The sequence below is a fragment of the Podarcis vaucheri genome (genome assembly GCF_965113315.1).
Source record: "Podarcis vaucheri genome assembly, chromosome: 3".
Lineage (NCBI taxonomy): Eukaryota > Metazoa > Chordata > Lepidosauria > Squamata > Lacertidae > Podarcis > Podarcis vaucheri.
Genome location: NC_138761.1, coordinates 43,909,244 through 43,922,748, shown reverse-complemented (window position 1 = coordinate 43,922,748; position 13,505 = coordinate 43,909,244).

The window sequence follows — 13,505 nt, the reverse complement described above, 5'->3', positions numbered from 1 at the left end:
TGGTTGGGGAGATAGCTTAGAAGGCTGGAATGTCTTCCTTCCTTCCTTCCTTCCTTCCTTCCTTCCTTCCTTCCTTCCTTCCTTCCTTCCTTCCTTCCTTTAAAAATATATATATAAATTATGGAAAGCAACATAAGACCAAGACCCAGTGAGCTGTGGCAGTATAATCCAGCAGTGGATCAGGTGCCTACAGTAAAACAGCCTGCCTTGAAATTCTCTTTTTAAATGTAGACTTTCCCATATGCCTGTGGCTAGCACATGGATTTCAGCTATGATCTGCTCTAGGGTAATAGCATGGAAGGCTTAGTGTGAGGATGCACGCAGTCTCCAAACCATTTTTATGTTATGTTATTTTCCATTTTACTGATATGATACCATTCATGAATTCACAAGGTAGTTCACCCAACACAATAACTACCACTAATACTGAATGCTACTTGCACTACTTACCGTATTTTTTGCTCTGTAACACGCACCAGAGCATAACACGCACGTAGTTTTTTAGAGGAGGAAAACAAGAAAAAATATATTCTAAACGAAATAGTGGATATATGATTTTTGTGGTTCATGCTGTGGCCACAGACATGTGATCTGACAATGAGTTTGGAGTAGCCCAATGCAAAAATCCTGAGGATCCATGTGGATCCATGTTTGTAACCACGGAGGAGGGAAGGAAGGGGAACCATGGATCCTCTGCTCACGACTGCAGCAGATCCCCCCCGCCACCCGCAGGCATTCGCTCCATAACACGCACAGACATTTCCCCTTACTTTCTAGGAGGAAAAAAGTGAGTGTTATGGTGCAAAAAATATGGTATTTATTTTCAGGATATCTGCTCCACCATTTGACCTTTAGTAATAATGCTAAGAATTAAGGGACATTCCCCTAGAATGAGCAGACAATTTTTCTCCTCATTACTGACTAACAACTAACAGCAACCAGGACTATGATCAAATGGGGTATTATGATTAGGATGGCATAATTGACCTAATCTCCCCTGGGCCACAGGTTTCCTTTCCTCCACAGCAGGGCTGCTGCCATCATTACCCTGTGGGGTTGATAGTGTCCTGGAAGCAGTGCTGCTGTAGAGAAATTACACTTTACTTTTATTCACACCACTATCAGGTGTTTGCTGGTAAACTCACAAGGAGCCCAACTAGATCAGTATTCTGTGTCCAAGCAGCCGACCAGGCCTATGCCTATAGAAGACCCAAGCAGTGTGTAATCACCATAGTCTTCCCCCCCACAAGACACTCACTGACACCAATATTGGAGGCACCATATAGATATTCATAGTAGCATGCCTTGTAGCCATTGATAATCTTACCCTTTAAGCCCCTCTAAGTGGTTGGCCCTTGCCAACAAAGGTCCATATAGTTTTCCCAGTAGTGATGTATGGAAGTGAGAGCTGGACCATAAAGAAGGCTGATCGCCGAAGAATTGATGCTTTTGAATTATGGTGCTGGAGGAGACTCTTGAGAGTCCCATGGACTGCAAGAAGATCAAACCTATCCATTCTTAAGGAAATCAGCCCTGAGTGCTCACTGGAAGGACAGATCCTGAAGCTGAGACTCCAATACTTTGGCCACCTCATGAGAAGAGAAGACTCCCTGGAAAAGACCCTGATGTTGGGAAAGATAGAGGGCACAAGAAGAAGGGGATGACAGAGGATGAGATGGTTGGACAGTGTTCTCGAAGCTACCAGCATGAGTTTGACCAAACTGTGGGAGGCAGTGGAAGACAGGAGTGCCTGACCTGCTCTGGTCCATGGGGTCACGAAGAGTCGGACACGACTAAACGACAACAACAAGAAGTGGTTGGCCATCACTTAATACCAAATTCCACAGTTTAATTCTACACTCCATGAAGGAAAACATTCTTCCATTTATCTTCTACCCTCCCACCATTCAACTTCTTTGGGCTCCCTACATTCTGTCTCCTGTGTTGAAAAGATTATGACCTGTCTGCTTGGACTGTTAAAGCACAACACAGAATGATGACACTTTTATTAAATAAACAAGGTCGTGGGAACCTATTGGCTAGTGCCTCTGACATCACCATGACTGGAAACAAGTCTTGCCACATAACACTTTGCAGGATCCACCTCTTAAATAATATTTCAACTGCCCCCCCCCATTTTTTAGTAGTACTTTAATTTTTTCAGGAGAGGGTTAAATGTGTGCCTACTCCCTTTTCTGGTTGAGTGCCTAGATTTAATAATAGAAGAGAACTAATAATAATAATAATAGGTAAAAAGGTAAAGGACCCCTGGTCCAGTCAAAGGCGACTATGGGGTTGTGGCACTCATCTCGCTTTCAGGCCGAGGGAGCTAGTATTTGTCCACAGACAGTTTTCTAGATCATGTGGCCAGCATGACTAAACCACTTCTGGCGCAACGGAACACCGTGACAGAAACCAGAGTGCACGGAAATGCCATTTACCTTCCCGCCATAGCAGTATCTATTTATCTACTTACACTGGTGTGCTTTTGAACTGCTGGGTTGGCAGAAGCTGGGACAGAGCAACGGGAGCTCACCCCATCGTGGAGATTCGAACCGCTGACCTTCTGATCGGCAAGCCCAAGAGGCTCAGTGGTTTAGACCACAGCACCACCCGCGTCCCCAATAATAATAAAAACCACCTATCTGCTTGGGTAGCCCCAGCCAGATCTTACACAGGCTAGCCTTACTATAGCCCATAATTTGGATATATGAATATTCCAATCACTAGCCAGCAACATAAAGGCTGCATTGCACCCTTTGTGCAGAAGCAGCCAAAAAGGAGATAAGCACTTTTGTATTGATCTGTTCCTTTTCCCTGTGTTTCTTCAAGATCTGTTGCATACTGACTGATGGCTCTGGGAAGCATCGTGAATGGCTGAATGATTCAATTTCTACTGTGAATTGTAGGCTATGGGGGTAAATTTAGCCCTGGTGGTGATCCTACCTGACTTCATTTGATTTCCATCCATTTACATCACAGAACAATGCAGACCTCTCCATTCTGTTGCACAGTGTAAGGTTTATTTAGAAAAGTAGACATTTGACGTACAAGATGTCTGTCCAAATAAAATCTATTTGCACAGCCACTGGCTCAGAGGCGAGTCCTTTATGCAGGATGGTTCTGGACTGGCAACTAATTTAAAAGCCAGGTATTTCTAGTTGCAACATTTATCAGGAAGCTCAGTAGCCTGTCTCTTTGATGATCTGTTGTACTTATACAGCACAGCAAGCAAGAAATGAATGAAACTCAAGCAAATTCTGCAGCCTTAGAAAGGTATATAGAAATAGCACACCTTACATTATTATCACCAACTAATTATGTTCAGCATGAAGGTAAATAGCATGATGTTATTGATTGCCAATATCTTAATATCAAAACGATTTTTTTCAGTTAAAAGAAGTAAACAGCTCAAGTGATGTCTACTAAGCTTCGTGATGACCTTGTATTCTTGGTTTTCATTGTGATGAAACAAACAGCAGAACAAAAATATAATCTTCCTGCTGAGGAGGTGTTTTGTTGTTGTTGTTAAATTGAATGAACTTAAAAATAACCCCACCTGTGGCAAAATAAATAATGTACAGGCTGCAAAAAAATCGTTTCGTGTAGCTCCATTTTTGGAGATTAAAAAGATTTTACAATAGCGATTGAGGCTTGTCAAAATTATCTTTTTGTGGACATATGTTCTTTTTGTTGTTTACTATGTTGCATAAGTTTTGAAACAAAAAAAGAGGAAAACAGAGTGATTGCATTTGGATCTTGACCATCTGAGATGAAAAAGCGAAAGTGGCCACTCTATGGCTTATGCACATTCACTGGGTAGTCTTCTGTAGCAAGAGTGTGAAAAGGCCCCAAACAGGGTGCCGGGACTGTGTCTTGTGCAAGTTCTCCTAGAACACGTGTGTGGCGCAAGTGTATACGTGCAGAGAATCATAGTATTATACAGTTGGAAGGGGCCACAAGAGTTATCTAGTCCAACCCCTGGCAGTCTTACCCAATGCAAAGCTCGGACCATAACCCTGAGATTAAAAGTCTAATGCTCTACCGACTGAGCTATCCTCCCAGGAAATGTCTTTCAATTTAACATAGATCAAACAAAACCCTTTCTATTCCAAGTTAGCTCGACCTCTGCTTATTTCATCGCAATGAAAACAAAGAATAAAAAGATGATATGCAATTGTACCTGTCTGTTAGAGGAATCGACTTACCCTTCCTTACTTCACAATCTCCTGCACACTCACTAAATCTGCTTCTCAAGGTTGGAGGAGCCTCTAGAGCTGATTGGAGTAGCACATGACCGGTGTGTGTGTTTGCAGGGAGGAGGAAAGGAAGGGAAAATCTATTCCTGCAACACTGGAAATCACCCATTGCCATTAGGGAAGCCTTAAAGGCATAATTTTGGCTGTTTGCTTTTCTGACACTAATTTGGACTATTCTTTCCTATCTGCATTCTCTTTTTAGAAAAGATGGTGCTGACTTAGGTGTTAAAGATATAAGTTTAATATGCATAAAATGTAAAGTCTGAATGCATTGTATTTGAGATGTTATAAAGAGAAGTGTACACTAGCGGGAAGTTTAACTATAGCAAATACAATACAGAAAGGTTGGGTGTTTCTGGGGGAGGGCTTAGGCTAATTAATGACCTATTGCTGGAAACCCAAATGGTCTCTTTGTCAGCAGGAAGATGAAACCTGATAACACATCATCTCTGTGTCCTCAAGAGTGAGCAGGCAGGGAAGAAATCCAGTTCAGCCTGTTGGGAGAAGCAGCTACCAGCATGTCAAAGATAGACTAAGCTTCATGATGATCAGGCAAGACGCCTGCATAGGATCTCTCTCTGGGACCAGAGAGAGTAAAGTTACTGAACTGTTTTAATGAGTTAAAGAAGAGAGGACTATGTTGCTTGCTTGTTTAAGAGCATTGTGTTATTTTGTATTTTGTAATGTTGATTTGTATCTATTTTAAGACTGTTTCTAGTACAGCTTTGAAACTCATTCTTGTGGTGGAGATAAAATTCTTTCTATTCTATTACCAGGTTCAGATCAGGGATTCTGTTTGCAGCAATTCTAGCACAAGGCTCATCCTTCTAGGAAACCTATGTACAGTACATTACTCTTGTTGTATTGGAATCACCTCCTGTGCCAGTGCTGCAAGACCCAGGGAGTTCGAAGAGGACTTATTTTGTACAAAGTTTATCCAATATTTGGTGCCCCTAGATTCCTTTCTCAATTCCATGCTTGAAGCATGTCATTTAGACTGCTTCCTCGCTGGCCTGGCCTTTGATCTAGCTCCAGATCCCATGATTCTGCTTATTCTTCTATTACCGAACAAAGAGAATGGTTTGAACAATTGCATATCACTCCTCTTGTAGATTCTAACATCACAGATACAGAACCACAGGCCTGGAAGGGAGCCCTAGGTATCATCCAACCCCCCAATATTGCATGTTCTACAGATTTGTCAAGTAGGCTCATGAAACAGGTTGGTCAGAATAAAGTAGATCCCATTTTGGAGCCCCTTTTATGTACTTGCTCCCTAACTATATGTTCATTATTTTATTTTAAAACAATAAACTTAAATTAATACAAGACATACAATTTTCAACAAATATATTGTTAAGCAAAGCAGCCACCCAGCACTTAATTCAGATTAAGTACTTTGTTTAATGGTTTGCTATGCTCCATTCTTTTCAGGGTGTTTTTTAATTATAGTTCATTAATTATAAAGGCAAGATGATGATGTTGTTACACAGTGTATTTGTTCAGTTTCATCTCTTACCTGTTATTAATAGCAACTCTGCATGCTGACTAACAGAATGCATTGCTTAATAAGCCAGGGTTCCCACAGAGTCCATAGAAGACAGTTTTGTGTTTTGCAGAGACGCTGAACATCTGACTGTGTCAGATCTACCAGCTTCTGCGTTGCTCCGTTTGAAAGATTTGCTCTCAGAACCATTTTAAATATAAAAGTTACCAGCCCAAATGTGTTGTCTTTTTCAATGCGCAATGATTTTGATCTGCTAAGAGACTCCTCAAGCTGTACAAGAACATAAGAACTGCTCTGCTGTATCAGACCAAACTCCAGCTGAGTGTTACTCAGTAAATTATTCTCTCACCAACACTTACCCAACTAAATGTCTCCAGATGCAAACATGGGTTGCTTCCAAGTGCTCCCAATCATTGCTCTTCTACTGTAACTTATAACTGGAATTACAATTGACTCTCCACACTTCCAGCTTTGCCCTTTTCCTTTGTGTACACCACATGATGCTCATTCCACACCACCTGTTTTGATTGCAATGCTTTGAAGCTCAGGGCACATATCCTTTTATTACTGGGTTTTTTATATAAAAATGATAATTTAATTACTGTTGAAATGCTTTTCCAAGTCTATCTATCTATCTATCTATCTATCTATCTATCTATCTATCTATTGGAAAGAGAGGCATAGTGTCAGAGGCTGGACTGAGGAGGAATGGTGGGGGCTGCCCCCCTTCTCCTGAACTTTCCTGAGAGCAGGAGGACAGTATAGATTTAGAACAGTGGTTTGCAGAAGGCCATAGTTCAGAGGCTGCAGAGGGGAGAAGCTAGGAAATATTGGGAGAGGAACAGCAGGAAGAAGAAGCACCAGGGGTGAGACAGCTGACAGACTCAGTGTCTCTTGAAAGCATTCCCGACCTCCCCTCTCCCAGGCGAGCATTGAGAGTAGTAAAACAGAAAGCTGAGAGGCAGAAGCTCAGATTAGCTGATGCAGGGGTGACATGGAATAGGAGAGATGGAGTGGGACTTTTCTTGGAGCAACATCATTATCTAAGGGAGATTGCATTCCTTCGTCTCTCTGTGTGAATATTGAATAAATTACTTGGTAAGAACTTTTATTGTTTATCTGCTTCTCGGCTACCACCGTGGGAGGGATCAGATTCCCTGAAGCCAGACACATAGCACTATAGCACATAATACTGCAGTGTTGATTATAGTGGTACAATAAAGATTTAAAAATTAACACTGCAGCATTAATATGTTATAGCACTATTCCCTTCATTAAAAGAAAACAAAAAAAATCTGGAAAGCATTTTAGTGCTAATTAAAAGATTGATTAAAGGAAATAAGGAGGCTCATAAAATGATGTGCACACACCACAAAACTCTGCTGAGCTGTTGTAGGCTCACTGTCCCGATGGCTCACTGCCAACAACAAACTCTCGCCCTTTTAAACAGACAGAGGAGCTGTGCTAAAGGCATCTATACTTCTAGTTTCCCCAACTCTTCCATACTTGGATAAAAGTTTATGCAATGGATGAAAAGATGGAAGAACCATGGAGAAAATACAGGAAGAGAATGGTTAGATGATGGCATTAGGTGGATTCCTTTCTAAAAAATGAATCAGGCATTGCATTCCATACTCCCCAGGGAGTTGATAGTCATTGCAGGTTCAGCAGATTCCCTTAACTACAGTCATAAGCTTACAGTAGTTGGGATCCATGGGCATCCTCTATCCTCTACCCTAACCCTTAATCCTATAACAATATAGTGTTGTGCCTCCCCCTTGTTATGTGTATACTCATGTTGCCAGCACAATGTCATAAACTGAGATTGGAATTAGGACTGCACCAAATAGTCTCCCATTGCAATTCTCAGGCAGCAAATAGCGGTTCCAGGAGTAGACATTTTCCCTAATACCTTTCGGTATCATTGTTTCACCTCTGCCTGCTGGAGTTTCAGACTCATTTTTTTATTTCTGCTTTCTGCTACTTTTTTCTTCTGGGATTTATACATATGCATAGCATCATGACCCTACATAGCCAGTCAGATTCTTTGTGGTGACTATAGTGAGGACAAACATAGTAAAATGAGACTGAGGGCGTATGCTTCCTGGATCAATTGCAAATGGGGATCTTCACCAATTAGGGACAAAACAGTGAATCAGATGACCTCACTAAACTATGTGGCCAATCAGATTTGTCTATATAACAGTGTTGTAGAGAAAGCAAGGGAGGGAAGGATAAAGGAAATGATTAACATGTTTCATGGCCTTTTCTAAAAACAAATCATCAAAAGAGGGTGCAGTTTTTGAAAATATTTAAATTGTTTCTGAAAGACACTAGGTAGATTTAGCTCAGCTGCATTTTAGAATCAGATAGTATTCCTTGCATCTTGTCCTACATGTTTATTTTCTAGTGTCTTCCTGCTGAGAAATGGGCCATGAATTTAAGTAAAAGCTATTTCAGTGTTATAAAATGAGCATGAATGCTGAGTAACATTCACCCTGATACATAATACAGGTAGATACATATTATAAATTCACCTACACATAAACATGAAATTTTAGGTTACTTAGAATGGATTTACCTAATGCAGGCCCATCAGGTGAGCTTAATACATTTAACAACAGACAACTAGATATGTGCACTGATGACAGTGAAAAGTATTGTGTTTTCACAACTATTGCATATCCACTCCCATATAAATTCCATTGAATTCAGTGGAGCTAGTCTCCAGGAAACTAGGTAACCCCAGTTACTTCAGAGTACACCCCACAGGAGTACATACTTCTGAGCAAACATGGCTAGAATTGTGTTATAAGTTAATGTTTCACTGAGCTTTCCATTATGAATCCAAGATCTGTTTTCTGATTAGTCACCACTAATAGCTCCCATTGGTGTATGTATGAAGTCACTTAACACTGACTTACACTGAGCCTCATATGCCATTTTGTTCCCCTATTGCCCAGCTTGGAGAAATCATTCTGGAGTTTTTCACACTCTGCTTGGATTTTCATTAGAGCTCTATAAATTAAGGGCCTCTAATCTGATTTGGAGTCGGATTTGGCAGTTGATTTCAATCCCAACCGGGGATGATCTGAACCTGGCCTTTCCTGACCTGATACAGAAAAAAACAACATTGACTTGTCTTGGGAAACTGAAACATCCATAACTTCCTTGTTTTTCCACAAAGGTGAGCGACATTTGAGACATGGTAGCACCTGCCAAATTCCAGACAATTAACTCCAGGGGTTTTCATGCTAGCCACATTAAAAATAAAGAATTCTGTTTGCCACTATTGTATAGGCATCACTTTGATGATGTTCCGTGTCCTTGGGTGGAAAAATAAAATACATTAAAAAAAAGTAAAATAAGTACTTTTCCCAGCTGCTTTTAAAAAGACACTATTGCACTGAAATGCATAATATCACTCTGTATGTATGCTGCTTGTGCCTTGACTGTGTTCACTTTACTCACAGGACTTATTGACATACACACAGAGGCAAAGGCACCGAAAACAACACAACTGTAAATAAATTGCCGACCTAACGTAAAAAAACTAGGGCCAAAATATGGGTGAGTGAAGGGAGATAATGAAAGTACTGCTGCCTAAGTAACACAGTCTAAGACACCAAGTGCAAACAATTTATGAAGTGCTGGAAGCATTTTGTATTGCTCCCAGTAGGAATGCTGGAAAATTCCTTCAGAAATGGGAGTGGGAATTGTCTATGTTCACTTATTTATCCCATGTCCAGTATAGAACTCAATACAACCAGTAATCACTCTTTTTGTTATTTTCAGTCCACAAACAATGCCTAATTTATGATGTTTCTCTCTCCATTTGCACTGCATTTCTTTTGCATTGACATGAGCAATACAGAACAATGCAAAATTCTGCCACAGCAGACAGTGAGATGAATAACACTGGTTTTGTTAGAACTTGGAATGCAGCAGAACAGAAACGGCGCCGCATGAGACAAGCACAGGTTGGGATGCAAATCAATGCCTTTGTACATCCCTTGCTCCCAGACGGATAGTGGCAGCAATGGGACTTTTCTTCCTATTGTGGTGGGGATTCCAATCAGGACAGAACTACCTTCCCTTGCTCTGGTCCCCAGCCCAGCTCCCTTCCATGTGAGCTGTTTCTTATATCGGTCCCGCAAAGTCAAACCACGTGACAGTTTGGCCCCGAGAATCATACTGGATTATTATGTTGGCATATTACTTATACACAAATTTGCCGGTGAAAATTGCTCTTCAATAATAATGTGCAATTCTCCTTTCCATGGGTGGTGGGAAGCCCTGTAGTTTTAAAACGGTGTGACAGGAATACATGATTTGCTTCTAATGAGAGGCTCTCTAGGGAGGATTGCTTTGTCTCCTTTTGACACTGTTGAAGAAATCAGCCTCAGGAAAAAGAGTTGTCATGCGATGCTCTTACCCAGTTACCCACACAGCAAGCAAGAGGTACCCCTCCTTGATCATGGAAGATGGACAGGCCCCTGGCAAGAGTTTAGCTATAAGAGCTCACAATTTAGTATCAATTTTGCCTTTGGGTACAGTTTCAGAGTTGTTTTCACTGGCTTTTAGCTAGAGGCTAAGGGGGCTATTATAGTGCAATTGAGGTTTTTTTTAGCGATAAACTCACAAGGAGACAATCTGAAAAATTGATGAGTGTCACCCCTTTAATCACCCTGACAATTTCTCTTCAAAGAGAGGTGGACTGAGGAAAAGGAAAAAAGTGGCTTTCATCAATTTGTGTATTGCATTTAGCACAGTGGGGATGCCAAAATATGTTTGGCAAGCTGCTGTGCTTGGTGCTTTTTAATTGTATCTGATGCTTACAGGTATACCGCAAGACTTGGTATCATGTGTATTTTCCTTCTGATTCATGACTCAAAATTATTCTAGACCACCTACCTTCAGGAAAAAGTGGTTTTTCTTAATATTCCTTAAAAAGAAAGAAAGGATCTTAAAAAACAGGACTGTTACCTTGTTAGCTGTATTTCCTCAAAATCTGAAAGCTGGCTTAAATTTAATATTTGTTTTGCAGGGTAAGTAATTTTTCTGGGAAAATCCAACGATAAAACTGGGCATAATCTATCCCAATGTCAGCACTTTTAGGACCCTTTAATTTCAATGCAAGAGGAATAAGCATGTGCTCAACTCTCCCGTTGGCATCAGTTGGTTTTAACTTTTTTTTAAATAAAAAAGTTATATAACCTCAAAACAAGTTTTGATAGACTCACACACAAAATTACAAAAGAGCTAAGGATTGACCTTAAACCTTCCTAAGAGCAGAATCCTTTATGGAATTGAGCTGTGACTGGTGGAGGTTTTCTCAGTCACTTTTATTGAAATATTATTATTATTATTATTATTATTATTATTATTAACCCCACATTTTCTTTTCTGAAAGAAAGCTCTGGCACATTAGCCCTTCAAGGCTCTGCAGACAATACACATAGATAAGCCTCTGTTCTCTGCAACACAATGCAGACTTTGCTAATCCTCTCTTTTACTCACCTGACTCTATGAAAATTGAACTGGCCCAGCACTTTCCCCTTTCCCAGCCCTAAATACTGAAGGGGCCAGACAAGGGCAGTGCTCTTAGGTATTCACTTCACCTTACCAGCTGTTGTCCCCTCTGTTGCCTGCATTTCTCACTGCATGTCCCAATAATAATAATAATAATAATAATAATAATAATAATAATAATAATATATTATTTGTACCCCGCCCATCTGGCTGGGTTTCCCCAGCCACTCTGGGCGGCTTCCAACAAAGATGAAAAATGCACTAAAATGTCACATATTAAAAACTTCCCTGAACAGGGCTGCCTTCAGATGTCTTCTGAATGTCAGGTAGTTGTTTATCGCTTTGACATCTGATGGGAGGGCGTTCCACAGGGCGGGTGCCACTACCAAGAAGGCCCTCTGCCTGGTTCCCTGTAACTTGGCTTCTCGCAGTGAGGGAACCGCCAGAAGGCCCTCGGTGCTGGACCTCAGTGTCCGGGCAGAACGATGGGGGTGGAGACGCTCCTTCAGGTATACTGGACCGAGGCCGTTTAGGGCTTTAAAGGTCAGCACCAACACTTTGAATTGTGCTCGGAAACATACTGGGAGCCAATGCAGGTCTTTCAAGACCGGTGTTATATGGTCTTGGCGGCCGCTCCCAGTCACCAGTCTAGCTGCCCTACTGCTGCTCTCGGTCCACAACCCACTGGGCCCTTCCGGTTCCCATTCTGCACTTCCTCCGGGCTAATCCTCCTCCTGGCTCTGCCAGTCCCTGACATATTTGGGGGAAACATGGCTGTTAAAGTGGCATCAAAAGTGCCTTAAATGGTGCGGCTGAGTCCTCAGTCTAAATACATAAGGAACACTTTGAAGGAAATGTGGAGACAATTCCTGGGGCCAAATGCTTCTTTGCTGGCAAGAACATTTAGCAAGTTGAACTGTAGGAATCCACAGGCTCTTGCTTGAGGTAGGTGCTCTTCTTTCCTCTTTTGTCGTTGATAGTCACATCACATCCTTTGTACTTGATTCTCTCAGCAGCCTATTAGTTTCCCTGGGAGTCCAAGAGGTGTATGAATGACCAAGACGTGCACTCTGTCTCCCTGGGATCTATTTTCAATATGTTACTTGGGAAATGAGGTGCAATTAGAAGCAACTCATTAACTATAATGGTTCCTTGAACACCACACTGATGACAGACCCCAATGGGGGCACATTTGCTGCAAATTAGTCTACATCTGTCCAGCGACAAGGTGCCTCCGTTATGAAATCAAACATTAAGGTTTTGCCAAGAAAAGTTCAAGAGCAGGTTTGAATACTTTAAGGCATTACAAAACCATCATTACATATATATACATACTGCATCTCTCTCTCTCTCTCTCTCTCTCTCTCTCTCTCTCTCTCACACACACACACACACACACACTGTAATGTAGCACATTTTTATTTGTAGGTCTTGTGGGATAAATTGTTATAATTCTAAAAGCTTTGGAGTGTTAATTCTCCAAGGAAACCAATGGTTCTGAAAGACTATGTGTATCCTATCTTTGGGCCAGGCATCTATATGGTAATAGCGAATGATTTTTATCTTATTTTGGTTATGGATGGTTTACTAGGGATGCTGCCAGAATAAAAGTGATGTAGTAGTTGCTTTACTTTGATCCAGGAAGTTGCTCATTTTACTAAGGGTATTAAGGGCGATCAACGTATTTTGTTCCTAGGCAATTGGCAGTCACCTTCACACCTTAATAAACATGTTGAAGCAGATGTTCAGAGTGCCTAATTTGTCCACATCTCAAGAAAGAAAATGCAAGTGCCTGCAGAATACTGTTAAGAACAATTTCTTTGCTTATTCTCTTCTTGAGACACAAACTGCATCCCACACTTCAAGGTCACGTCCTTCAGTTTGGGAGTGATTAATGTTGAATGACTGACAATAACAGCTGCAGGCTGATCTATTCACTTTTTGTGATTTCATTCTGAGCCCTTTATCAGCTACTTTGAATGTTTGCAATTTGGGGGTCAAGGACTCCGGGGCTTGGACCAGAGACTAGGGCTCATAGGAGCCAACTCCTAGGGGCCATGGGAGCTTCAGCCCCGAGAGTAAAATATTTGAGGGGGCTGGGCCCCCCACAAAGTTGATGGGCATTCCCATTCAAATTGTGTGTGTGCACTATGTTATGTTTTTGATTATGCGGGGCGGGGCTTACCTGGGCCCCCACAATATTTTAT